Source organism: Cavia porcellus, unplaced genomic scaffold (genome assembly GCF_034190915.1).
Source record: "Cavia porcellus strain 051 isolate PalLab524CR breed Dunkin Hartley unplaced genomic scaffold, mCavPor4.1 scaffold_18, whole genome shotgun sequence".
NCBI classification, from domain to species: domain Eukaryota; kingdom Metazoa; phylum Chordata; class Mammalia; order Rodentia; family Caviidae; genus Cavia; species Cavia porcellus.
In genome coordinates this window covers 46,528,684-46,554,634 of record NW_026947501.1, presented here as the reverse complement: position 1 = coordinate 46,554,634, position 25,951 = coordinate 46,528,684, and the positions used below count along the sequence as shown (strand labels likewise).

At 52.5% G+C, this 25,951-nt stretch overlaps 1 protein-coding gene across 3 annotated transcripts in view; it reads left to right on the top strand.

The window, feature by feature from the left end:
• Window positions 1–11,335: 11,335 nt before the first annotated feature.
• Nck2 (NCK adaptor protein 2) overlaps window positions 11,336–25,951 on the top strand; it is a 95,200-nt gene continuing 80,584 nt past the window's right edge. For all 3 annotated transcript variants that reach the window (XM_063229737.1, XM_003471607.4, XM_005004477.3), the window contains exon 1: window positions 11,336–11,535. The gene's annotated coding sequence lies outside the window, so the exon portion shown is untranslated. The remainder of the gene's footprint in view (window positions 11,536–25,951) is intronic.

Sequence of the window (25,951 nt, the reverse complement as noted above, 5' to 3'; positions counted from 1 at the left end):
TTAGACCATGGAACAAAGCCTCCAAAATTGCAGAGTCGAGCACACTTTTGCTCTTGTGAGGTTGGTCCTTTCAGGCTTCTTGTTGCAGCAGTGGGCAACTGACCAGCTCCACTCCTGTGTGCCGTGCCGCAGCCTTGCCACAGAAGAAGTAAGGAGGCCCAGGCAACGACAATCGGCACTACCCAAGTCTCTGCAGGGGACCAGGAGCTGCTGTAATAATTGGGGAGAAAAAGCAGCAGGAGTCCTAGGCACTGTAGGTCCAGGGTGAGTGGAGGCCTATGCTCTGTGCTACTGACAGCTGCAGAGGTGACTCGGTGAGCACCCCTCTGCTCCATCTTGGGAAGCCCTGTATCAGTCACCAGGAATTTAGAGGACTCGGGGTCTACGGCAGACACTTCTGTAGCCTCTGACGATGGACACATAGAGGCAAGGTGGCATGGGGCCCCAGAGCACTGTGGGGAGAGGAGAAGCCTGCAGGACCCCGAGCTCCCCAACTATTGGGACTCCAGCTGCCTGCCGCCTGCAAAGGTTTGAAGTTAGCACTGCCCCCCCCCCAGCATAGAGTCATCACTTCTGCTGAATGATGCCAAGGGGACTCAAATGGGACCCTCCTCCCAGAAGATCTAGGTGCCTTTCTGGCAACTCCAGCAGTTACAGAGGGCTCCCCAGCAGAGCAGAGAGCTAAAACACCACTTCTTTAAGAAAGAAGCCGGTCCTGATCATTTCCTAAGGGTTCTTAGACATTTGTGGACCATAACTCCAACAAAATCATCTGGAAAGACCAGAAAGCCCATTGGGACTGCTATTGAAGGTACTGGGCACCAGAGTCAGGTAGACACATATCTGGGTCTTTTTTCCAGGGCTGGTTATCACCCTGCAGTCCAACCCAACCCTAACACCAGCTGAGACAAATGCCAAGCTTAACCCTAACACCAACCCCAAACCCAGTCTAAACCCTGCTTCTAACCCAACCCTAACTCTGACTCTAACCCTAACGATGATCTTATCCCTAACCCTACCTCAACCCGAACCTAATCCAGCCCCACCCCCAACCCTTACCCTCGGCTGCACCTGCAAACTGCTCACCACCAGCCTTGGCCTGGCTCCTCCAGTGGAGGGGAAGTCCGGTGAGGACCTGAGAGCAGCTGCTGAAGGCCCCATGGACGAGGGCCAGGAGCCATCACAGGGGCCACACCCGACTCCTCCTCTCTGGATGCATCCAGGGCAAGGTGAGCAGCAGCACATGCATCCCTGTCCTGCCTAGCTTGTGGCAGGTCAGCTCCTGCCTACACCACCTACCCTAATGACACACCAACATCTTCCACTCTGCTTCCATAGTGAGTACCATGCACCAGGTCAATGCGTGACCTTGGTGGCTACCGTCTGTCCTCTGTCCACCCCATGGCACTGCCTGGCCAGTCTCCTGAGATATCTGCACTGAGTGTGGGTTTTCGTCTTTTAACTTTTGTTTCTATGCAGACGCATTTGCAGTGGGTGCTGGTGGCTTCCCTATCAGGAGTCGGCCCAACTGCACACAGCATCTTCACCCTTCCCACACACCTCCTCTGCTCCCCCTTCTGGCTCTGCTCCTTTCCCATTTGCAGAACACCAACCTCCCTGTTTTCCATTGTCTGTTTGTGCTTTTTCTTTTTCAGTGATTTGTACTTTGGTTTATCATGCAAGAAACAGAGCACACCCACAGGAAGGCGTGAAGTATGAGTGGGTGGTCACCTGGAATATCCCAAGTCAAGCACCCTGCTCAGATTTGAGTGCCCCAGGATCCCCTGGTGAGGAAGTAAAGGGGTGAGACTTCAGGGGACTGCAGCATTGGGAGGAGGGGCCTTTGGATGAGGCAATCAGGGTGCTACAGGGTTGGGAGGAGTGGGTCTCCGTGGCTTTGTCAGAAATGGCACAGAGCACAATGGGCACACAGGTGGGCTCCCTGTCTCTTGCTGTGGGATGCCCTGGACCACTGTAGGACTCAGCCATGACCAGTGTGGCCCCTTGATTTTGCACAAGAGCTATGAGCAAAACGTGCTTTTTTGTTTCTAAGTACTCAGCCTCCGGTATTTCATTACAGGAATAGACACAGGATAATGCAGGTTCTCACAGCCACAACTCCTGGCATCTCAAGCAAGCCTTCCCCAAATCAAAGGGGCCTGTTCTTTTTATTGTTGTGTAAACACCAATCCCGATTCACCATACTGCACTTCCCCTGCACATTTGAAAACGCACATCCGGTCTTCCTACCGAGCTGCAGATGCTGTCAGTGTTTATTTAGGCCTTTGGGCATAGAGATTGTATGATCATCTCTTCCTACTTTCTCTAGCAAGAGTGGTGCAAGGAGCTAGGTCCTTTGCCCTTCTGGATCTTCACAGACTGCATTTTGCTAATCACATTGCTAATTCAGTTGGACATGTTCTCTGAAGTCTGTATTTCCTGCAGTTTGTAGCTGGATCCCAAATATCTTTTTTAATTGTGTCACTTCCTTGCTGAAGGAACCACAAGCTTCCCTGAGCTCCCCTGGTGTCTCCGAGGTGGCAAGTGTAACTCATCAGTGGGGGTGAGCTTTGCCTAAGTGGACAAAGAGGGAGTCCTCAGTGTTCCCAACTTCGAGTGCTGAGTTGGGGCTCCTGAGAGGACACTAGGAAGTGTTCTCATGTCCACACATGTAGCAGCCACGTTCCCTCCCCTACCTTCCTCACGTGTCAGGATGACTTGGCTGAGGCAAGTCCGGGTTTGCGCTCCAAGGAGATGGTGTTGGACTCTCCAGGTAGGAATATTGGGGACCACATGGTTCCCCAGACAGGAGACTGTCCCCCACCTGGGGCAGAGACCATCTAACACAGAAGCAGGCAGAAGATCAGGAGGGCCCCCGTGGAGGAGCACAGCTGACAAAGCAAAACTTGCGTAGTCACCCAGAGCCTTCAGAAGGTGTCCCTGGCTTGCCATGGCCCAATTCTAGCCAAGGGACCCAGGCTTGATTTCTGACTAGGAGATGGCAGCATCCTGCCCTGGGCTGTTCAGGCCCCAGAGCGGGTGGTGATTTGCTAAGCAGCAACAGGAAACCAGCCCTAGGGAGCCTGGCTCTGTCCGGGCAGCAGAGAGCTTGGCTTCCTCCCAGTTTTTGCATGGACACTGCCCTCACCCTGCCCTGCCCCACCAAAGACTTCAGCAGCGCTTCACATAATCAGCAAGAAACGGGGAAGAACCCACAGCTTTGTTAATAATTAAACATCAGATGAGTTTAATAAAGTATTAAAATAAGGGCACTGTAGTCATCTTGGCTGTATTGCTCAGACACGTTGTAAACCAATACATTAAAGGAGATCATGAGAAAAACCTACACTTGTAGGCTCTGTTAACTGAGGCACCTGTAAGGCCTTCCAACCTGTTTCCTTGGGCAGGTGGTGAGGATTAGTGATATGCTTGACAAGCTTCACTGTGTCCACTGGCTTGCCTAGGGTGTCACCCTGGGAATTGCTGGAGTGCACTTCTGGTTGTGTGTGGTGGTTCACGGATATGTGATCTTGGATCTGCATTGATTCCTGGTCTCCTGTCATGAACTAAGCATCTTTGCCCCACCACCCTTACACCATGATATTGCTGCTTTGGAGCAGCTTGCCATGGACTAAATCCCTTACAACCATAAGCCACTCCTGTATACTGTGGGTCACAGATATTGTGTCATAGCAACAAAAATCTAACACACATGAGTATGAACGGCAGCCATCAATAACTACAGTATTCATAATAAGTCACAATGTAAGCTGGGTGTCCCTGCCCCAAAATATTGGGACCAGTAAAGTTTAGGAATTCAGATTTTTAAGATCTTGTAATATTTGCAAATACACAATGAGATAGTGTGAGTGTGCGACCCCAGGCCAAACACAAATTTCACCTCTGTTCCAAGGAAACCTTACCCCATCTGAAGGTCATTTCACACAGTACATTTGGAGCATCTGGTTTTTCTGTGACCCATCCCTTAAAGTCAGGTGTAGAATTTTCTATTTCTGGTGCCATGTTGGTGCTGGACAAGTTTTGAACTTTAGAGTTCTTCAGATTTTGGATTTTTGGAGTAAGGATGTGCCACTGGTAGTACATAACTAAATATGTTTGTGTTTGTTACAAGTATTCCTAAATTTCGAATTTTACCATACTTTTCCTTCAAAAAGAATTAACTTCCAGCTCTGCAAGGTTGGCAAATACTCTGGCAGACTCAAAGAGACCACTCATGCCTTTCTTGACGATCCATCTTGAAATACCACATGGACATAAATGACTGGAGCCTTTTTGGTTGTGTGCCCATGTGGATGTTCCAAGAAGAGCTTGCTGAATTGGGGGAGGGAAGCTGTATGGTAGGCAGGCGTGCAGAGCCTGCTCTGGTTCCAGCTCCTGAGACCACGGCTTGCTCCCAGCCCACTTCCTGTTTGAAATTCTCCAGTGCACTGACAGCACATGGCCCTGCAAGCAGCCAAGGGCAAAGGGTCACAATACAGCATCCGCAGAACAGGCCTCCCTGCTGACTGGCTCACTCACAGTGAAGGCTGGGGCTGCTGCTCTCCAGAGTATGAGGCGGGCAATGCTCCACACTGAGAAGTTAGGGATATGTGTGCAAATGGTAATCAGACTGGGACTAACTGGAGTCATCATTCGATGGAAATCTCCTAATGCTTCCCCTGGATGGGCAGGGGATGGAAAGAAACAAGTGAGCTTTCCTAAGTTTTAAGACATTAAGACCTTCTTAAAGTCCGAAGCAAATTCCACCCGCCCACTGTACACTTAGCACCATCAGATGAGGGATAGGGGACCAAGCTCTGGGTGCCACCAACCCCAGCCTCAGAACGTCGGAAAGAACCCCTTTCCTTCCTAACCTACTCTGCCCGAGAACACACCTAGGGTGCATGTTTTATTTCAGCTACATTTGGGGCTGGGGATTTAGCTCAGCGGCATAAGCACCTGCCTTGCAAGCAGGCGGTTGCGAGTTCTATCCCTAGTACCAATAAAAAAAAAAAAAAAAAAAAAAGACTAGGTATTTCAGCTACATTCTAGTACGTGGTGCCTTCTGGTTAATCCCCCAATCAACAAGAAAGCTTAATTCATCAGAGCCCCTCCTTCCCGTGTTCTGATTACCCGGGTGAGTGCAGCTCACAGAAATGTGCCAGGCTGGTGCTCACTGAGGGTGAACTGCAGATGGAAATGTGGGTAAACCCTCCGAGCTCTTCTAAAGTCAGAGACCACTGGACTCCTAGACAAGTGCTGTCCCGCTGCTAACAATCACACATGATTTAAAATTCGATCATCTTATTTCTCAACAGCAGGTTTGCCTTCCAGTTTTAAAGTGACAACGTCAAATATCACTGGTGCATTGACAGAACTCATCCTGATGACTTAGGGCTGGCACACATCTAGTCTTTTCCTTGCAAATCACATTCAGCCTTACAGTGCTGTTGCATCTGTTTTTCCTTTATGTAAACAATTAGATAGTGTGAAGCTTCCCAAAGTCCAGATTATACTGGTGAGCTGGAAGCAGGAGAATCCTATAGATGTTACACAGAACGCAACTTGCTCCGCAGTGTGTGTTTCTGAGTCTGTGTGTGCATGTGTGTGTGAGTGTGTATGTGTATGTGCATAAACTCAATGCTTTGCAACTGTGATTTTTCTTTCTCCTCTCTTCTTCCTTCTCTACCTTCCTCTCTCCTTCCTTCCTTTTTCTATTTTCCTCTTTTCTTCTTTCCTTCCTTCTGGTGTCAGAGATAAAACCCAGGGCCTCAAGCATGCTGGGCAAGCACTCTACCACTGGGCCACTTCCCAGACCAAAAATTGTGACTTTTTTCTAAAATGATGTCATCCTGTCACACTGCACAGTGGGTTTCACAAGTCTCCAACCTACTCTCCCTGAGCCTGACAAGGTAGCAACAATGTGGGCAGAGAATCTGGGTGAAAGACTCCCCATGCTATCTGTCCTCCTCTATGTCTTAATACATAATAATTTAACTAAGTGCGATACTGCACAACAGGAGTCCTGAAACTGTGAAGGGCTGAGGCAGGAAGATCACAAGTTTGGGGTCAGCTCCTCCTTTTGTCCTGCTGTTATGTCACTGTCCCTCCCCTGACCTGTTCCATTCAGGTCAGCCCCTCCCTTGGTTCCCCTGTTGTGTCACTGTCCTGTCTGGGCACTGTGACTGAGGGGGAGAAGTTACCTTGGCTCCGGGCTCTGGCCCAGGGTCAGCTGGCTCCCAGGCAGAATGACCCAGCAGAGGGGCACAGTGGCACTCCTGGCAGCCAGGACATAGACATGGGAGTGGGGACAAGAACACACTCTCATGTGTCACCAGAGCCCACCTCCTGACCACAGGTTCAGTATGAACTCAACCTCAGACAGGCAAAGCACCTGGCCTGTTACCTCCACACACAGGAAACTGAGGGACACTTCAGATAAACCCTTCACTTTCCTCCTCCCTGCAGGCACCTACATTGTGCACCTTGCAGAGGACACAGCTCCTCTGACTGCCCACTGAACCAAGCCAGGACCTGGTCCCCCCCTGGCTGCCTGGGGATCCTCTCCCGGCATCCTCTGCTTCCTAGGCCTGTGGGTTCCCATGCCCACCCACTTTGGGCTCTTGCAGCCCTGGTCAGGAGTTAGGCTGTGAGTAGATGCAGCCTCTCTGACCACCTTAGGTGCCACAGGGGGACTCACTGGAGGGACCCCCAGTGTCACCAATTGGCAGACAGTGCAGGGACCAAGGGGCGACTGCTGCTGCAGGGACTCCTGGGACCTTTTCAGCACCTTTCTGGTCCCCAGAACCTTCTCTGTCCGCTCCCCTACTTTATGCCCAATCCCCAGTGCTGCCTCTCAGCACTGTCATAGGGCTTGGGACAGAGGCAGAGGAGCCCCTCTTGTTTGGAGGTCCCTAACCCTCATGCAGCATGGAACTTGGGAAGTCAGACTGGTTTCCTTAGAGACAGGGGCTTCTCCAAAACTCCTGGAGCCCAGGGCATAAACAGCTGCCCCATCTTTCATCAGCCTGGAGGGACAGACAGAATCTTCAACTGCTGGTGCTGGGAGGTCAAGTCAGGTTTCGTTCCCCTAGGCAAAGAGCAAAGGTCTGTGTCCAGGAAAGCCTGGGCAGGTCCTCCCCACCACCCCTGCTGTCAAAGACCCCCCACACCTGGACAGGGCAGATGGTGCCCTCAGGCAAACGGCCCCTCCATCTCCTCAGGGCCGGCTTTGAATAAATTCCTTTTTCTCTTCATCAGAATAAATGGCCTCTCTGCTTTGGTCCTTGAAGAGCAAGGAACCTGAGTACCCGAATCTACTCATCTGCAGCCTACGCTGCACCCAGGCCTGGCCTCCAGGCCACCGGAATGGCAGTTCTGCATGGGGCCCTTTTGAAGCTGTTCTAGTGTCTCCTCGCCCCAGAGCCAAAAGTTTCTCCTGACTCCTAGGATGTGGTTCCGTGGTTCCTTCGCACTGCACTTTTCAGTGTGCTGTGTGCTGGTTCTCCGCCTGCGTCTTTCCTGTTTTCCCAAATCGTCTTCATGCTCAGTGCTCCCTGCCGCCCCCTGGAATGCAGACTGACCCCAGTGGTGCTGGAGGACGCTCAAGAAGCTTCACTGAGGCGCGGGCGAAGGCTGAGGTCACTGCAAAGCTGTCTTGAGTCTTCACCGGGCACAGCCCACAGCTAAGCTGTTTGCTCCACCGAGTTTAATCCTCACAACACAGTCACACTCAGTACCCCCATCTGCAGCCCTGAACCTGTGAGCTCAGCCAACCATAGACTGCAACTATTCTGGGAAAAGTCACACCTTTCCTGAATACATGTGGACTCTCCTCATCGTCACTCTCTGTGCATTAACCAGCACCAGCTTTCTGACCTGTGACATGGGATGACAGGTGCAGGCTCTGTACCAAAGCCATGCAGTGTCACAGATAGAACTTGATTAACTCTGATGCTGGTGCCCGTGGGGGCGGAGTCCTGGACGTATCACCCATGGGAGAGAGGAAAAGACGCCAAGCCACAAGCTCCTATGTCTGAAGGGCCCTGGGTCTGATGGGGCCCCATCCTGCACCCAACTTTGGGCATCCTTCGAGCCACACAGGGGTCAAGGGAGGTCTTGAAGGATGAGGTAAGAGACATGCAATTCCCCACTGCTTCTACACTGCAGCAGGCAGAGACCAGATGACCCAGAGGGACACTGCTGTAGCAAGGGTTGGAAGGAGCTGGGCTGAAGCAAGGCTGAGGTGGGAGGCTCTGGAAGCAAAGCTAGGCTCCACGCTCACACAGAGGGCGACAAAGGCTGGATAGTCTGCTCTTCTGTTACTGGCTGCTGAAGACATTTTAGTGGTCAGAGGACAGGCGCCCTAAGAAAGCAGGACTCAGAAATGTATGTGGCGCACATTTTTAGAGAAAAGAGGTGTCAAGGAAGAGCTATGCTTGCACTGTGGGAGGAACGGTGGCCCCAGCAACGTGGCTGTGAGCTGACTGTGGAGAGGGCTGTGCGACGTGGTGGGCAGGCATTGGGTCCTTGGGTCGAGGGCGTCCTGGCTCAGGGTGTGTCTTTCACCCAATGCCAGTGTCTTTCCAGAGAGACGGCACTGGGCGCACAGGTGTGAGGATGAAGATGGGGCAGGCTGGTGCCACAAGCCAAGGAGCACTGGCGCCCCTACACAGGAAGAGCAGTGAGGTCTCCACAGCCTTCAGAGGACAGATGACACCTTCATTCAGAGCTGGTGGCTTCTGGAGCTTGCAGCCGATGACTGGATTTACCAGGTGGCCTCAGGACATTAGTGTGGCCTCACAAAGCTGAATTCCTCAATCTCCCTGAGAGCAAATGCTCCATTCTTCTGCCACAGGGGACCTGGAAGAAGGCTGTGGGGAGCATGGGGTGCAGGGCGATGAGACAGAGGGGTTTTAGGAAGACATTGCCATGCAGGTGAGTGAGGAGAAGTCGGGGGAGCCAGCACTCAGGGGACCCCTCTGTGGTGGAGGGAGGGAACACAGGGAGCTCTGGAGGCCGTTTCTGTGGCCACCCACCCAGCTCTCCACTTGCGTTCAGTTTCACATCTTTAAAATGGGACGATGCTGCTATGTGAACCAGAATCAGTATGTGTGAAGAATTTGGTTGCGGTTCATCCCAAGATGGCCGGGATGATGTGACCCTCAGGGCGCAGAGCTGGCGAGGAGCGCTCTCAGAGACGGGCATGCATCATGGGGCAGGGTGCAGTGGGTCCGGGGCCTCTGCGGCCCTATCCTCCCTTCCCCTGGGAGCTCAGTCAGTGAGAAGCAAAGGGTGGAGAGCCGGCAGTGAGATTTCTCCTAGGAGCCGAGGTGGCCTGGCCAGAGATGGGAGGAAGAGCTGGTCTGGACAGGAATGGGATTCATTTGAACAAAGTGTCCTCAGAGAGACCCTGAATCACCTGCAGGGAGAACAGACAGGTTGGGCTTTCGAGGGGCAGCTGCCATGCTGGGAGTGAATCAGAGGAATCCGGGAGGGAGCACAGAGAAGGGAACCATCCTGAAACACAGAGAACAGGCACACATAAGAATAAAGTCAGAGGGCCAGAGGGCCGTGCCTGGCTTGGGAAGACAGCGCGCCCTTCGAGCAGGCAGAGACAGGAGGGTCAGAGCCACAAGGGCAGTGAATGGGGTGTCTCCAGGAGAAGGAGTGTGGAAGAATGCTAGTGCCCTGGAAGTGCCACAGGAACAGAAAGGGACGCAGCAGGGAGGGACTGAGAACTGGCTGCTGAGCTGTGGGATGTGGCTGGCAGCTAAGAATCAGAGCAGGGAGAGAGGTGTGAGAACTGTGGCTCAAAGGAAGTTTACAAAGCACAGATGTAAAAACTGGGTCAATGGAGTTACGTGTGTCTGTGTGTGTGTGTGTGTGTGTGTGTGTGTGTGTACATATGTGTATGTATGCCTGGTTCTGGATCAAACTAAGGACCTTTGCATTCAGCGTCAGCCCCAGCCCTTTCAATGTTTAAAGTTGATGCAGGGTCTCCCTAAGTGGCCCAGGCGAGGCTTGAACTTTGTACCCCACTGCCTCAGCCTCCCGGATTGCTGAGATCACAGGCATGCGCCCCACGGGGGGCTTATTATACCTCTTTGGAATAAACCAGTTTAAAATCCGCCCAGGCTGTAGATTAGGATCCTGTTTCCTTATTCTAAAAGTAGACATTATGAAGAAAGGAAGCACAGATAGGTGAACAGAGGTGGCTTCCTTCCCAAGATCAGGCCGGCGGAGGAGGTGGACACAGCCCGGGTCTTCAACCTGGCCCTCCTCTGGTCTCTCCTTCCGCAGGCCGGACTAGGCGGAGCCAGACACTTTACACAGGACACGGGCAAGCTGCATCAGCTCACTTGTTAAGAGCAGAAAGGTAAAGAAAATCCTGTCACGCGGTTCAAGGGCCCACCATTAACCACGCTGTGGCTGCCCACTGCCCGAGATGAGACTTCCTTCGGGAAGGCGGCAGGGCAGGCCAGAGTCATCCAACAAGGCTGCCTCATTATCTTGGATGAATTATTCCCACTTTTAATAACGATGAGAAGCCAGGAGCTTAGGAAGGCATCTCACCCACTGGGATGCAGGCAACCCCACCAGGAAATCGCAGTCACTGGAAGGTTTGGATTTCCTTTGGGAAGCCAAGGGGAGGGGAGTGGAGCAGAAACATCTGGATTTCTGTCCCTGTGAAAGCGAAGCCCAGCTGTCTCCTCCGGGGTGTGGGGCTTCATTTTCCCCGCTAGTTTATGGGTTTGGCTTCTGCAGGCAGCATGCACACAGGGTCCCACGTGCCGGCCCCGCGATTCCCTCGCGCCCTCTGAGCCCCAAAGGTGGTGGGACCCCGGTTCCCACTCGAGGCGCAGTTCCGTCCTGGGAAGCGCCTGGGCCGGGCAGGGCGGAGCCTGAACGTGTGGAGTTGGGAAAGTAAACAGAGGCCAGGAAGCACAGACAGATGCCCACAGCAGGCCGAGGAGGAAGTGACATTCCTTTGTCAGTCACTTTCCCGAGGGTGCCGTGGGAAAGCTTCCGGGCGGGGACGCTCATCCACGGCCACGCATCGCGATCCGAGCTGGCCGCGGGAACACAAAGAGCACGCGCAGGGCCCGCACGAGGCCGGAGATGGCCCGCGTCCCAGTCCGGCTAGCGCGCTTGGGCCTTCGGGCCGGCCCGGACCTCCCCACCGCGCACGCGTCCTGGGCGCGCCCCCAGGTGGGCGACGTTGGCGCCAGAGCCAGGCGGGCGGAGCCATGGGGCGGGGCTACACGTGGACGGGGGAACGGAGGGTGGATCCGGGGAGGGGCGGAGCCAGGGCGGGCGCTGGGGCGCAGGGGGCGGATCCGGGAGGCGCGGGCCGCGGCCGCGGGGATCGCCGGGCCCGAGAGCGGCGCGGAGCGAGGAACGTGGATCGCCGGGCGGAGCGCGGGGCTCGGGCTCCCGGGCCGGGTCGGCGGCCGCAGCGTCGCCGGCGGAGCAGCAGTTAAGACAAAGGCGGCGCCGCCCGGACCCGCGTCCCCGGGGCTCCGTGCGGCAGAGGTGAGCGAGGCGCGAACTCAGGGCGCGCGGCCTGGAGTCCCCACCGCGCACCGCGCCCCCGCCGGCGCCTCCCTAGCCCCCGGGATTCTCACCCGGGCTTGCACCACGGTACCAACCTCGATCTCCTATCCGGCCCCTCACCCATTCCCTCCCTCTACCCCCACCCGGGGCGCGGGGCTCTCGCCCACTCCGAGCCGGGGCTGGCGCGGGGCGCGCAGGGTGGCCGCGCGGTGAGGCCGAGCCGCAGAACTTGTCGTTTGGAGGGAACTGTTTACGGCCGGGCCGCAACCGCTGTCATCTCGCCGGAGGAAGGTCCCCGCCGCGGCCCAGTGCTTTTGTGCCGCTCCCGGCCCTGCGCCCGGCCGGGTTTCCAGGACTCCAGCGGCGCCGCCGGAAGCAAAGTTTCTCCCCTCTCCCTGCCCTTTTGGAGCAGGCAGGGCGACTCCACCGCCCAGTGGCTCTGGAGGAGTCGCAGGCGACTTTCCCGACAGCGCTGGTAACTCTGAGCGAGCGAGCGCGGCGCTCGGCATTGTGTGGAGGGGCTCTGTTTGCAAACGGCTTCGTTTGTGGACAATGAAGATCTGTCCGGAACGTCCGCGGGCCGCCGGGGGGACTCCGGGCGCCTGACTTCCACCAGTGCTGTCAGCAGCCGGGGACAAAGCAGGACCGCGTGCGGAGTTGGCCCCGGCTGCTTCAGTTTCTCCTTTATTTGGCTTTGTGTATTTTGCCAACAGGTCTGAGGCTGATCCTGCCAAGTTCGTGCCTGTGATGGGATGAGTAGGCCCCGGTCCGTCCTAAAGGGCCTCGCACAGCTCAGGGCCTGCTCCTGTGCTGACCCAGAAAGAAGGGACCCTCAGGCCGGTGGGCGGGGCCTGCTGGGACCCACAGGTGGGACCTGCGGTCTCTTCCTGGTCTTGGCTATCTGGACTTCTCCAAGGGATTTTGTAGGAAGGAAACTCGATCTAGGTGTGTTTCGCATTGCCGTGTTTGCTATGGTTATTGACAGCAGTTTGCAAGTCTTAAAAATGGAAAACAAATTAGGCTGCTTTAACTCATCAAAACCTCTCCAGGCTGTCTGGAGCCCACCCTAAACTCCCCCACCGATGAGGCTCCCTGGGTAAAAGGGGTGAATTAATACAGGGATTACAGGTGTGTGCAGGTGTGTAGAGAGATGGGTGGTTGGGCACTCCGGGGAGAGGGCTAGACCCAGCTGCTCTGGAGCAGGGCAGCACACTAGGCATAGCTTTGATTGGAGAAATGTGGATACCGACCTGGTGGTTCCCTGAGACTCACACTGAGAACTTCGCACAGGGGTGAAGAGTGGAGCAGTGAGGCCCTCCTGCCCTCTGCACCTGTGTTGTGGCACAGTGGGACTGATGGAGACCTGAAATATGCCTGGTGCAGAAAGGGCCCCTCCAGATGGGCAGCCCTGCGAAAGGCAGCAGAGGAAGTGGCTGCGGTGTCCTTCCCACTTGAGTTTGGCTTTATCAAATGCTGAGCGCTTATACTGTCTTCACGCCTGCTGGACTGGGCCCTGTTGAGGTTCCAGCCTCTGTCATTCCGACGTTCCTGAGCTTTTCCTGCCAACACCAGATCTCTTGCATAGCGTTTGAGAACTCTGCTCTTCTCTGCACCGATTTCCCCAGGAACCTTCCTTGGGGTGTACAGACCGCATGAGCTTTGAAGGTGCCCCAAGGCCCGTTGGTGATACTGAATGCCCTTTTCTGGATCTCTGGGCTAGCATACTCTGTCCTGGCCAGGCCAGGCCAGGCTGCATGACTTCTGGGACGCGCATGCTGCTTGCTGTGCTGCTGGCCTGCTGTGTCTCTGTGGTGGTGGAGCCCCTGGAATCTTTTCCTGGCTTTCAAAACGAGGCCCAAAGTCTGAGGAGCTCAGGATTGCCTGCTGGAGCTATGGGTGGGTGGCTTGTGGTGTTTGTGAAACTGGTAAGCTCACTTTTTTCACAAAGGAACTGGAAACTCCCAGCAACTCCCCCGAGGCTGAGGATTCACTTTCCCATCCAGAGCCACTGCAAATGGGGCTTCCACATTGCTGCCGGCTCTTAACATGAGAGGTGGAAGCCCCTCTTGGTGTGTGTTCCAAGGGCTTGAGGTAAAGCTTGGTACTGCCCCTTGCTCCGTGCTGGTGTCCGGGCAGCCATGCTCTTCGGGCGAGTCTTTCCTTTGGGTCATTTAGTAGTGCAGCTTCACAGATGAGACACTTTTTCTTCGTTTCTCGTTGAAATACTCCATGGTACATTTGTATCTGAAGGTAAAGCAACACGAGCAAGTTAGACACCTCACCCAGTGCACATACAAATGTGCATGTGTGCACATGCTTGCGCACGCGCGCGTGCACACACACACACACACACACACATCCCTGTGTCACAGCTCTCCCTCCTTGAAGCCCTGGACATGAAAAGGCTCTTTCGGTTGATGTGGCCCCATCCCAGTGCCATCCTGGCCCCGGCGAGACTTTGGGCTCCCGTGCTCAGCCCCTTGGGCATCTCAGGTTCTCTTCTTTCCCTTTGTGACCAACTCCCACGACGAGGTTGACCTTGCCCAGCCACCACAATGTTTGTGTCTCTGCCTTAGCTTTTGGGACATTCTCCTCGGAGGGTCATTTGTGTTGCATTTTGTCCGATAGATTGTCCATTCTGTGCACCCAGCACCACTGGTTAGGTCCATGTGGTTTTGAGGCTGCAGGTGTCAGGGTGCTGGTTCCCACCGGCACACAGGTCTGCTGAGAGTCCCCTCCACACCATGGGAGCTTGGCTACAGTTTCCAGCAGAGGGAAAATTTGATCTTGGTTCCTGTCTACTGGATAATTTCAAGTGAATCATTAGTAGTCTCAAAGCTAAACTTAGAAACAAAACAGAGCCACAGAATCCATTTCTGTTTCACAGACACCTTAAACAGGAAGGCTGAAGGTAATTTTATGTCATCCTTTTTGTGCACCTGCGTTTTGGCTGTAGCAAACCAAAGGCACACAGCTGCGTCATGGCTTCGATTCCTGTGGGCTGGGCAGAGCTTAGGCTCTGCAGTAGCTGAGAATGACCCTGCCTGCCCCCTCAGGACAGACTAGGTGAGACTTGGTTGTCTTGCTGGTGGGCAGGTTAATGAACTTCACCTGACTTCCTTGTATTTTTATTTGTAAAGTTTTATTTATTTCTTTATTGTTTACTGATAATGCTTTTAAGCAAAGAAACTTCAAGCAGGCTCAGAATTTAAATACAAATCGAGGAGATTAAATACAAATCTGAAAACGTGAAATGCTCCAAATTCTGAACCTTTCTGAGCACGGCAGGCGGCCCCAGGTGGAAAATTCCTCACCTGCCCTCACATGGTGGCTGCAGTCACCGTGCAGGTGTGCTAAAAATACTGCGCGCAGTCACCTGCAGGCTGCGTGTGAAGGTGTGTGTGACACAGTGAATTCCTGAGACCTGGTTCTTAAATGCACTGCAAACAGTGGAAAGATGTGGGCGGCGCTGAGTAAGTGAGGTAGCAGCAGGTAACCAGAGCAGGGCCAGAGTTTCTAGCCTGGGCTGAGAGGGTCACATCTCATTACACAGGTACCTGCTCTAAAATCTAAAAATCCCCAGCCCAAAACACTTCTGGGTCAGGCCTTTTGGCTAAAGATACTCTGTGTCTCCTTCTAAGGCGGTGCTGAATGGGGTGCAGTGGTGCATGCCTGTAATGAAGCATGTAGGAGGCCAAGGCAAGAGGGTCGTTGATTCAAGGTCAGTCCTGATTGCATAGTGAGATCTGTCTCAAACATAAATGAATAAAAAGAACCAAGTGTTGGCAAGTGGGCAGCTTTTTCTGGGCAGTTGCTGATGAAGAGCTCTGGGCTGGGATGAGTTCAGGGTGCTGTGTCCTGACCCGGTGTGATGGCTCACACTTTATAAAGACTGCTCGCGTGCGACATCATTGTATCTGATTCTCTAAACAATGCAGGGAACAGGCTCCAGCCCACGCTGCTGGGGGAGGAGGGTGGAGCCCAGGTCATAGAATTCAGTGCCACCCTTTGGGGGCCCTGTCCTGCTAGGCTGTTGGTGTCAGAGGACAGCTGGGTGGTGCAGGCGTGGTAGGTGGTAGCTGTAGCATCAAGAGTCTGTGGCCATGGGTTGACCGGGCATAGCACCCTGAGGGGCGCAAGTGGGGTGGGCTCAAGGTGAGCTCAGGGCATCATCAGGGCCTTGTGGCTATGCTGGGGAGAAGCTGGCTGCCGGCTGAAGAGAGTGACTCCTGTTCCTCCTTGGTGACAGGCAGCTCGGGCATCCCTTGGGAGCCCCTTGGATCAGGCTCCAGCAGCAGTGCTTGCCTCTGCATGATTCTGGAGACCGAAAGTTGGAGGGCAAGGTGGCAGTGGTGCCAGTGTCTGGCTTCCTGCTTTGCCCTCATGACTGAGCTCCTGTGCGCACCGATGCATCCTTCTGACCCTGCCAAGTCTGTGACCACTTCCTGTCCTATCTCAGGTGGACTCCAGAGCTCTGCAGGATCTGCGGTGGGGGAGTCATCAGCTGTACTTCAGAAATATCTCCACGTCTTTTCTAAAGTGTGTATGTGCTGTATGTTTTTGGTTATTATTACCAGTGATGTACCCACCCTTTACATTGCATTACGTCTTTTGTTGTTGATTTTTGTGAGGCAGAGTCTTGCTGTGTTGTTCAGGCCGGTCTTGAACTCACTATGTAACCGAGGCTGGCCTCAAGCTTGTGATCCTCCTGCCTCAGCCTCTTGTGTACTGTGCACCACCAACCCTGCTTGTGTTAGTGTGAGCAACCTAGCATGATCTAGAATATGTGGGAGATGTGTGTAGGCGACACCAACCGCTCTGTGACCTTTTGCAGTGTGACTTAAGCATCTGAGGATGTGGGTCCCCTCGGCATCCTGGGGCCATCATGGAAGTACGCATTATCACCTGGGGACCAAGGTGCCCACTGGCAATGTGCAGGTTCTCTGTGCAGCTGGCGACTTCAGGACCTGCTCCTGCTCCCTCATCCAGCCCTGTGGTTCTGCCCTCTGAGGCTACCTGTGCAGGCAGCAGTGTTGTCAGAAGGCCCCAGAGTTCGGGTGACACAGTCAGCTTGCTTGGGGCTCATTGTGAAGCCTTGTAGGGGAGGTGGCTGGGCACTGAATTCTGGGGCTACTGCTGCCGTGAGCGGCCTGGTTTGGGAGAGGAGAAGGCTGCTCCATCCGGTCTACAGACCCTTCCTTCTGTGTTGGCTGGCCTACCTGCGTCTCTGCAGTTTGTGTTTTCTTTATGACAACCTCAGTGACATGTCAGAAACTTAAGGAACTTTTGGACTCTGTATGGGAAGGAAACTACTTCCCAATCTGGACAGTGAAGGTGGTGTCCAGGCCAGCTCTGCTGTGACCTGCTGCTCATCTTGGAGCTGGCCTGCTCCTGGGCCAGGGCCCCCGAGCTCCACCTGGTGCTGCTCAGGGCAGCTGCAAGAGGCGGGGCGTCACACCTGGCTTGTCTGTCCACCTGTCTGTCCCTCCACCATCCCTTCACCATCTGTCTGGGTTAAGTAACAGTTCCCTGATATTTCCCCTAAACTCTTAGTGTCCCCTGCTGCGCTGTCCACCCCGCCTGCCCTGCCGCAGCCCTGGCTGTCCTCCAGGGGTCCTCCAGGCTCATCCTCCTCAGTGTCTCCTGTGCCCTCAGAAACCAGTCAATGAGCCCTGCTGACTCCGCCTCCAGGAGAGGGTGGGGTCAGCCTGGCTGTGCTCCTTTGCTCTTCCACATGGAGATCAAGGTGCCTTTCTGACCCCTCCTGCCCATCCTTCTGGCCCTTGTCCCCTGGCACCCAGCCTGGACACCTCTGCACTTGAGGACTGTCCCTTGTCCTCAGTTCCAGGTCCTAAGCCCTGTGTGGCAGGTGCACCCCAGGTCCCTGAACACTACCTCTCAGCCCTGAGCTACCTGTGGCTGCTCACTAAGCAGCAGTTTGAAAGCGGCAAAGCTGTGGTCATTTGGGTTTGCACATTTTACCCTGAAGGGCTGGCTGAAGGCTGGCCCTGGTCTCCACTGCATGGCTACAGAGTGGTCCTCAACTGGAGCCTTGCTGGGTCTCGGAGGAGGGTCTGCAGGCAGTGGTGTTGCGTGAGTGTAAGTGTGTGTGTGTGAGTGTGTAGCTTTAACACAGTGTCTCCCCATGAAAGCCATTTAAATGACCTGATTGTCAGGAGCAGTGCCCTCCTATCGAAATGCCATACCCGCCACAAATACCAGCCTCAGTGTTGTTTTCCATGTTGTTCTGGCCACACGAAAGATACAGGTGGAGACTCGTGGTGCTGTGATTTATGTCTCCTTTCCCCATTGTTTAGAAATGCTTTGACCTCTGCATGTGATTAATGTAAAAATTAAAGCAAAGGTTCGCATTCTCTTGTCTGTGTGAAGATTTCCGGCCTGGGTGCTTTCAGCACCTCCGCTTCTCCTGCTACATTTTGAGGGGTTGGTAGCTTTGGGCTGGGGACTGTGTGGAGAGTGCCAGGACTGTCCCGGGGCTCGAGCTTCTGTGTTTCCCAGAGTTGCTATGCTAGGAAGACGCAGCGACAGCAGGATAGAGGAATAACGATGGGAACTGTGGTTGTCCCTCACTGGGAGAGGTGAAACACGCACAGCTTAAAAACACTGTCCTTTCATAGCACCGAGTATCATGGGGTCCTAGAATCTGACCTGGGAAAAAGTGAACGCAGAGGACACCTTGTGCATTGCACACGTACTCTCAAGTGTGTTCTGAGTGCAGGGTTGCGTGGCCACTGTAAACAGCCCTCCCGTGGTTAACGTTTTTCCGATGGGGTTAGTGCTTCCTTGGTAAGGACAGGAGCTAAAATCATAGCTTTCCTCAGGAGCCCTGCTTCTCTCCTCTCCCGACACACCCTGCAACCAGATGGGGTAATTACCTCCCCAGGCCCTTCACACAAACAATTCACTGAGTCCTCATCCTGCCCGTGAGGGTGCATTTGGGGTTCATCTAGGGAAGGAGAGGAAGATCTGGGGCCCCCTGGCCTGGCCTGGGGCCCCACAGCCAGCAAGTGGCAGGCATGGTCCACCACCAGCTGTGTAGGGCAGAACCATGAACTTCTGTGGGCAAGGAGGCTGGAGAGAGGCAGGAGGAGCTCACTGGCTGGCGGTGGGGGCTGGGCCAGGTGCATTCTGGGGCCTCTTTGTCAGGGATGCTTTGCAAGAGGCCCTGGGAGGACACACTGTGAAGAGTGACCACTGGACGTACTGGGGCCTTGGGCTGTCCCTCGCCCCATGTCCGGAAGTGCTGCAGATTTTGGACTTCTCAGGGTTTTGCATGTCTGCACGTAGATAATAGATGTCTTGGGGATGGGACCCAAGTCCAGCCTAAGACTTGTGTTTCATATGCAGCTTATCCAGTGGTCGAGGTCATCGTATGCATGATTTGCCTTGCAGTGGTGTGGTCTCTTACCTGAGGTCAGCAGTGGAATTTTCCACTTGTGGCATTGTGGCATTGGTGCTCACAAGGATGTCACACTTTTCCATGAGAGCTACACGCCAGCACATGCATGGCCTACACACGGGCACTGCTACGTGGGCTGTGGGACATGGCTCTTCCTGCTGTGCTGTCTGCACTGCCATGGGGACTGGGCAGGCTGGGTGATTTTCTTCTCTGCCCTGGCGTGGGACAGCTGCACTGTGGGGCCGTGAAGCTCCAGCCTGTGCTCCGTTAGGATGTGGAGGCCAGTGGGCCGGTGCACACTGAGGACGCTGCAGCGAAAGCTGCCAGACCCTCTCCTCTGCTGTGACCTCTGAAGCACTACAGTTTCATAATGGCTTTGCTGTCCTCTTCACAGGTCACAACAGACTGGGTCGTGTCTCAATCCAGATTCTTGGAAGTGGCAGCACAGGGTCTCCACAGGAGCTGAGGTGCTGGCTGGCTTTCCCGGGGTATTTTCATGTGCTAGCCCTCACACTGCACCTGTCTTACTCTGCAGGCCCTGTGGGGCCAGCACAGGTCTGGGCAGCCTTCTTCACAAGCCGATGGGACAGAGCCACAACCGTGTACCCCAGGTTTCAGGCAGTGTCTCCCCGTCCGCAAGCCAAGGCTTGCAGTCTTCCCCACTCTAAGGCAGCCAGCAGCAGCATGGAAGATTTGTTTACGTACCCAGGCGCAGCAGTTCCTGCTGACGCTGCGGTCAGCACCAGGCAGAAATAAGTTACAGGGCAGCGAAGTCCCGGGCAGGTGCCGATCAGGGGCTGGGCAGAGACTCCCATCCTTTGTGGCCACCTCAGTTGAAGCAGATGAAGTTTGTTGAGACTTTAGGACTGTGTGTAAGCTAAGGAGTGTTCCAGTCATGTCACAGAGGAGCCTGGCTCCATGAGAGCAGAGCCTTGGCTGTTCTGTCTGAGGACCATCCCTGTTTCCTGGTGCCGTGGTGAGAATTGCCGTCACAGCTCAGAGCGGTGGAAGCCACTTGGGGACATCACCATGAACACTCACAGTTCCTAGGGATGCTTGTTGGGTTGCTGGAGGACAACAAAAGATTTTCAGGGATTTAGGGAGTTATTTGAGGGACACTTTTCAGAAATGTAATAGTGGTGAATACTGAATTTTCATCAAATGACTTGTGTTCTAAGAAGCAAACCTAGCAGAATTGGGCAAAATGAAGAAAACCAGACTTTTCAGATAATCAGTTTCAGATAAAATGTAACTGAATTGTTCTCCAAGAGGCGGTCACTGGAGAAAAGCTAAGTGCTGTCCTGCAGGCAGGAGAGAAATGATCGCAGGTGGTGAGTCTGAACCACCAAGGGGTGGTGTGAAGATGGTGTCAAAAGGCCACAGCTGGACAAATGCAGGGGTATGAAACAGAACCCGAGAGGCAGCCAGCTTGTTCTTGCCATTCATTTCCATTTCCTCCCTGTTCTTTCTTTGCCCTTGCTTGGCGTTTCTCCCCCACTTCCCACCTTTGTGTGGTGGCACTGTGGTCTCTGTGCTCTCAGGCTGGGCCTTGAAGTTGGTCTGTCGGGGCCTGGTCCTGTCACCTGCACTCCTGACCTGTCCCTGTGTGTCCCCGACCTCTTCGAGGCCTGCCAAGCTTGGGTTGGGAAGGTTCTCGTCCCTGTCCTTTGCCCACCTTCCCTCTCGAGGTGTGTTGAGCAAGTTGGCATCCGCCCGGAAGAAAGGGTGACGTTATCTTTTGAAAAATGAAGAGAGTGTGACAGACACCCTCTGCAGTGGTGGTCTTTATTCTGAAGCTTTCCTGGGTGGAGCTGGGGCTCAGCGGATGGATTGAGATGTTCCACTGTGTTGCTTTTTAATCTGACTGTGCTTCACACACCTCAGTTCTGGTCAGGGAGCCCAGATCTGCCTTGCCTGGGGACTGTGCAGTGCCTGTCTGCAGTGGGCCAGGGTTTGAGTCTAGGGAGAAAACATGTTTTCTGCACACTGCACATGAATATGTGCAATTCCTGTTTATTTTTGGAGCCCATAAAGTGTTGGATTTGGGTTGTGAAGTAGAAGGAGCTCATGTTTGCAAATCCACTAACACTTTTTTAAGGTTGTTATTTTTAAAAACTTAGTTGAGTCTTTTTTTTTTTTAATTTTATTTAAGGAGAAAAAAAAGCAGAGAAAGGGTACAAGTTATACAGATTTACAGAGAAAAAAAATAAACAGTAGGAAATCACTAGTTAATGGATTACATATTGTCATCTTAGAATTAATTGTTCAAGTCACAAAATTAAAGCTTGTAAAGTGGACATTCCAACAATGATACTGCAAACAGTTCTGTTCAATGATCCAATAAAACTCAGTGATATCATTTTCTATCTTATACACTTAAATATACATGCAGTTATATAGTTTAGAGCACTTTCTTTTCCTCTCTTTTGTACAATGACTATTACACATTTTGGGTTTCATTGCTCCCACGGTTCTTATTACTTTTTTGGAAGAGAGTAAAACCAAATGTGACAGAACAGAGTCGGTCAAATCAAAAGGGTGGACTTAGTTGAGTCTTAAAGCCCCTCCTCCCACGTACATAAGTAATTGCCATTCCTCTAGGGCGGTTCTGCCCAAGGGGTTGTTTGGCAGTGTCTGGAGACACTGTAAATTGTCCTGCCTAGCAGGACATTCAGTGGATGGAGAGCAGGAATAGTACTGAATATCCTATACTGTGCAAGACAGAGCCATAATCTGGAATTAGCAAACTAAAAGTGTTAATATTTAAGCAACCTTGAGCTAATGAGCGTTGGTCTGCTTTGTTTAAAAGTTTAAGTCCTGACACATTGTTCTCTCAGAGTTGCAATTGGAGATAGATTTCATTCTTCCCTTGCAGTCAACAGGTGAAAAGTAGTAAATCTAAACACAATGTATCTGTACAGCTAAAATGTGAGGGAGCCTCGCTGTGGTGTAATCCATGTATGGGGTTCTTCACCTCTGATGATGCAGGCGTTAAAATACAGCACTGGAGAACTTGGGGAATCATTGCACTTCTGTGTTCCATTATTTTGAAAATATTCTGTTGCTTTGAAAAATATGCTAATTCGTTTCATTTGTAGGACTCCTCAGTTCATTGAAAGAGTGCTGTGTTCCTCTGTTTCCTTTTTGTGTAAGGGTCTTGTTTTCCTGTTGCTTGTATGCTGAGTAATGTTCTGGCTGCTCTTGTAAGATTATGGTACACAGTGGATTAGCTATTGTTATCCTTAATTACTTTGTTATGGAATTTTATTTCAGTTTTCTTTTTCAAAAAATATAGCACTGTTTTTTTTTTTTTTAAATTTTCTGATTCATCCTATTCATACCACATGCAGATGAAAAGCTGGTTTTTTCGGGAAGCATCTTGATGTCTGGCAGAGAGGCAACTCCAGCCCATGAACCTCACGGTACCTTTTAATGCGGAAGTAGCTGAGGGGCCTTGGTCAACTACTTTTAAAGTAATGGACTTGTAAAGTCTCGTAATAAAAGACATTGGTTTTCTTTTTTCTTGGAAGATTTACATTAGTGATTGCTTCTAGATAAAATGGTTTCATTATTACTGAAGTTCATAGGATTCTGAGTTCAGCCTGATGATTTCAGAGCTGGTCACCTGTGTTAGCTTTCGAATGCCTTGTTTTCCTTTTGTGTAATTCTAAAGCTCTTCGGGGAGACAGAACAAAAATACCACAAATTAGACCTTACGAGGGACAGGCAGAGGGAAAATTCTAATGTGGCTGTTAGTTGCTGACCCCCAGCATCCACAGAAGTGCCTATTAGCTGACTAGAGGATGATGCTGCTGTCTGAATTTTTTTGCCTGCTTTATAAATAGGCTGTTCCTTGGTCGGGCAAGAAAAGCCGAGAAACGCAGAGCCTCGCCAGTGGGGAGCTTCCTTGCCGTTATTGTCGTCTGTTTTGTGTAAATTATTTCCTGTGCTGCTGCCCTTCCTTTTGACTTTGTGTTTCTTATCGCCTCTCTTCCGGTTCTGCTACTGGGATAAACAGAGTCAGCACTCTGTAAAGTTTTGAACTTCCCTGCGTGGATAGCATTAAAGCATAACCCACCTCATGTGCACTAAGAAAGACTCCTGAAAAATTAACAGTAATTCTTTGGACAGATTGGAGAGTTCTGAGTTTTGGCTACAAAATGAGCTGTGTGTCTCTTTGTTACTTGTGTGTGCTTTGCATCCTTGGATTCTTCCAGCATGGGCAGGGAGACCAGGACTCTGAGTAGACTGTTTTGTAGCTGTGCAAAGCAGCAAAGCACAGGTCACCAGGATGGTGCTGGCTGTGGGGTCCCTTCAGAGCTGTACCTCTAGGCTGGGCTGTGGGTGGACTGAGGGACCCAGACCCCACCCAGGGTTTGATGACTGTTTCAGCCCCTCCTCGTGCCATGAAACATTTGCCTTTTGGTAGGAACTTCTGGACTTTTCTAAAATGGGAACTGGATTGAAACTGTCGTTCTGAACTCATTGATAGCTGTGGTCTCACTGTGCACTTCCCAGGTTGATTCACAGAGGACCAGATTCATCCTCTAGTCAGCTAATAGGCACTTCTGTGGATGCTGCTATGGATCCTTGCTAAAGTTGCAAATTCCTCCCAGACCACCTGTGTCCTTTGTGCTGTGGGCTTGTGGCTGGTGTTCTCTGAAAGCATTCGTCATACTGCCTTTCCCTCCCTCAGAGCTGGAATGGTGCAGCTTCTTGGTTATTAAGATTTTTGGATTTTGGTGGAGCATTTTGCCTTCGAAGCCACACAGGGTAAAGGAACTCCGCTAGGCAGTTGTGGCTTTTGTCCGCCTGTGCAGTGAGGGCTGGAGGAGGGAAGCTGGAGACAGAGGTGAGGCCATCTCGCTGCTCCTGATCCTGGGTGAGCACTGGTCACCCTAGAGTGTGTGCATAAATCATGGTCGGTTCCCTCTGGAAGGGACATAGGCTGTGGGATGCACCCACTCCAGGCCAGGCGCCCTGGAGCCTGGAGCTGACCCTGAGTGGGGACAGTACCACTGGATCTCTGCCACAACTTCTTGTCACTGCTCCCGCTGTGGTTCCATGACCGATAGCCCTGGCAGCTGAGGCTGGCTGGTCTGAACTTATAAGATAATGTGAATTTGATTTACGCATTACTTGTTTGCTTTGAACCTTTAACTCTTAAATATTAGTGAAGGTTTGCAAAATGCTGCTGTTGGTAGAGTGGTGGCACCAGGTCGTGCATTAGTTTTTACTTCTTGTTTCTTCAATAGTAGGATAAATACACGTAGGCCATCACCTTTCAATCTATGAGAGATTTGTTTAATTACTGCTTCTCTTGGACTAGTGAAGAATGTTGCAAATCAGTGCTGTTGAAGCATTTTGCAAGTTTTGTTTTGGATCCTACTGAGGGTCTCATTTGGTATGTGTGTCCCTTGAGACTATTTCTTAATTCATGATAGGGGATTCTTGTTATTTAGTTATTTTTTTGCTGGGGATTAAGTTGAGGGTTGGACATGTGCTTTTTCTTTAGTGTAATGTTTCAAACGGTGCCTTCCACTCAGTGTCCTGTCCAGATCATAGGGCCTTTTGGGCAGCAAGGCATTGGGAACCTTTTTCCAGAGCTGGGTAGGTGTGAGCTCTGATCAGTGTCTGAAAGTAAATTAATGCTAGTTTTCAAAGCAAGTAGAAGTGTAATCATTGATTTCTGCTCTGGTTCACAGTGAACTGGTCTGTGTTTGCGTTAGCTTTTGACAGTATGGATTTGTGTAAAGTGGATTTTGTGAGATGGTATAATTAGTGATAGACTATAATTGATGTTAGTGTTTCTGTTGAACTTAAATTTGAAAATAACACAAGTCGAGTCCTAGGTACAACTTTGATGTGATTTTGCCTGCCTAGTCCCTGTACTTTGGGGCAGAGGAAGCAGAATGGCTGTCAGGGGAACAGTTCTCCCTCCTTCCGGGGAGCAGAGCTTCCGGTGGGAGTGGTTGGCATCTCTGAGCACAGAGAGGGTCACGGCTAAGTAGGCAGCCTACTTCTGTTTGGCCCACGGCCATGGCACTGTGGGGTGGGAGGGTGTAGTGGTGGTGGTGGGGGCGGGAAGCTCTGCTGCAAGGTCCCCAAACTACAGGCACAGAGGGAAGCCTCACATCATGCTGTTCGCCAGGTGGCAGCTCTTCGAGGCAGTTCCCTGTTGCAGAAGACCTAACACAGACTGCCAGGAGGCTGCTTTGAATGTTGTTTCCTGAGTCCGTGTCTTTGACTTCCAGGCTGGTCTGTGATTTCCATTTTACCCTGCAGTTGCTGGTGTTTTAAAAAGAAAAGTCTTGCCCTTGCCCATTTCCTGTGTTGGCCAAGTTGAGGTCCTGGTGGTTTTTGGCAGCTTTGGACAGAAGTCACTCATCAGAGCAGGGTGCGGGGGGGCATAGGTGCCTCTTCTCCCTTGGGAGCGTATGAGCAGGCGCCTGGTGCCCCTGGATGGGGTGGAAAGAGCTTGGCTCATTTCTTTGCCTCTGCCTGACTCTGATATTCTTTTCTCTGCTCTGTACCCCTGTTTCGGCCACCACAAAGCTCAGCTAGCAGGACCCTCAGGGGCCCTGCCTATCCATCACCAAGGCCTATCCTCAGTCCTTTGCTCTGCTTTGAGATCCCGGGGGGCTTTGCTGACTTCACACCATTTCCTCTTATCAAGGGATGCTTGCATCCGCTTTCAGGGTTTCCGGGTGGTGTGATAACGGACAGCAGGCTTCTCCCCCTTTCCCCAAGTGTGCACTGCCGGTGTGTGTGTGTGTGTGTGTGTGTGTGTGTGTGCAGGGCTCCCCCCAGCCCTCAGGGACCCAAGCGCACCCTCTCCTAGGGACCAGTGCTGCATTCTGGGTGTTGGCTGAAGTCTTACACATTGAACCAGCTCAATGTGCCTCTCCCTTCTCTCAAGTTAGACATGTGCAGAGCACCTTCATATATGAGTGACAGAGTGGTGACTGAGAAAGT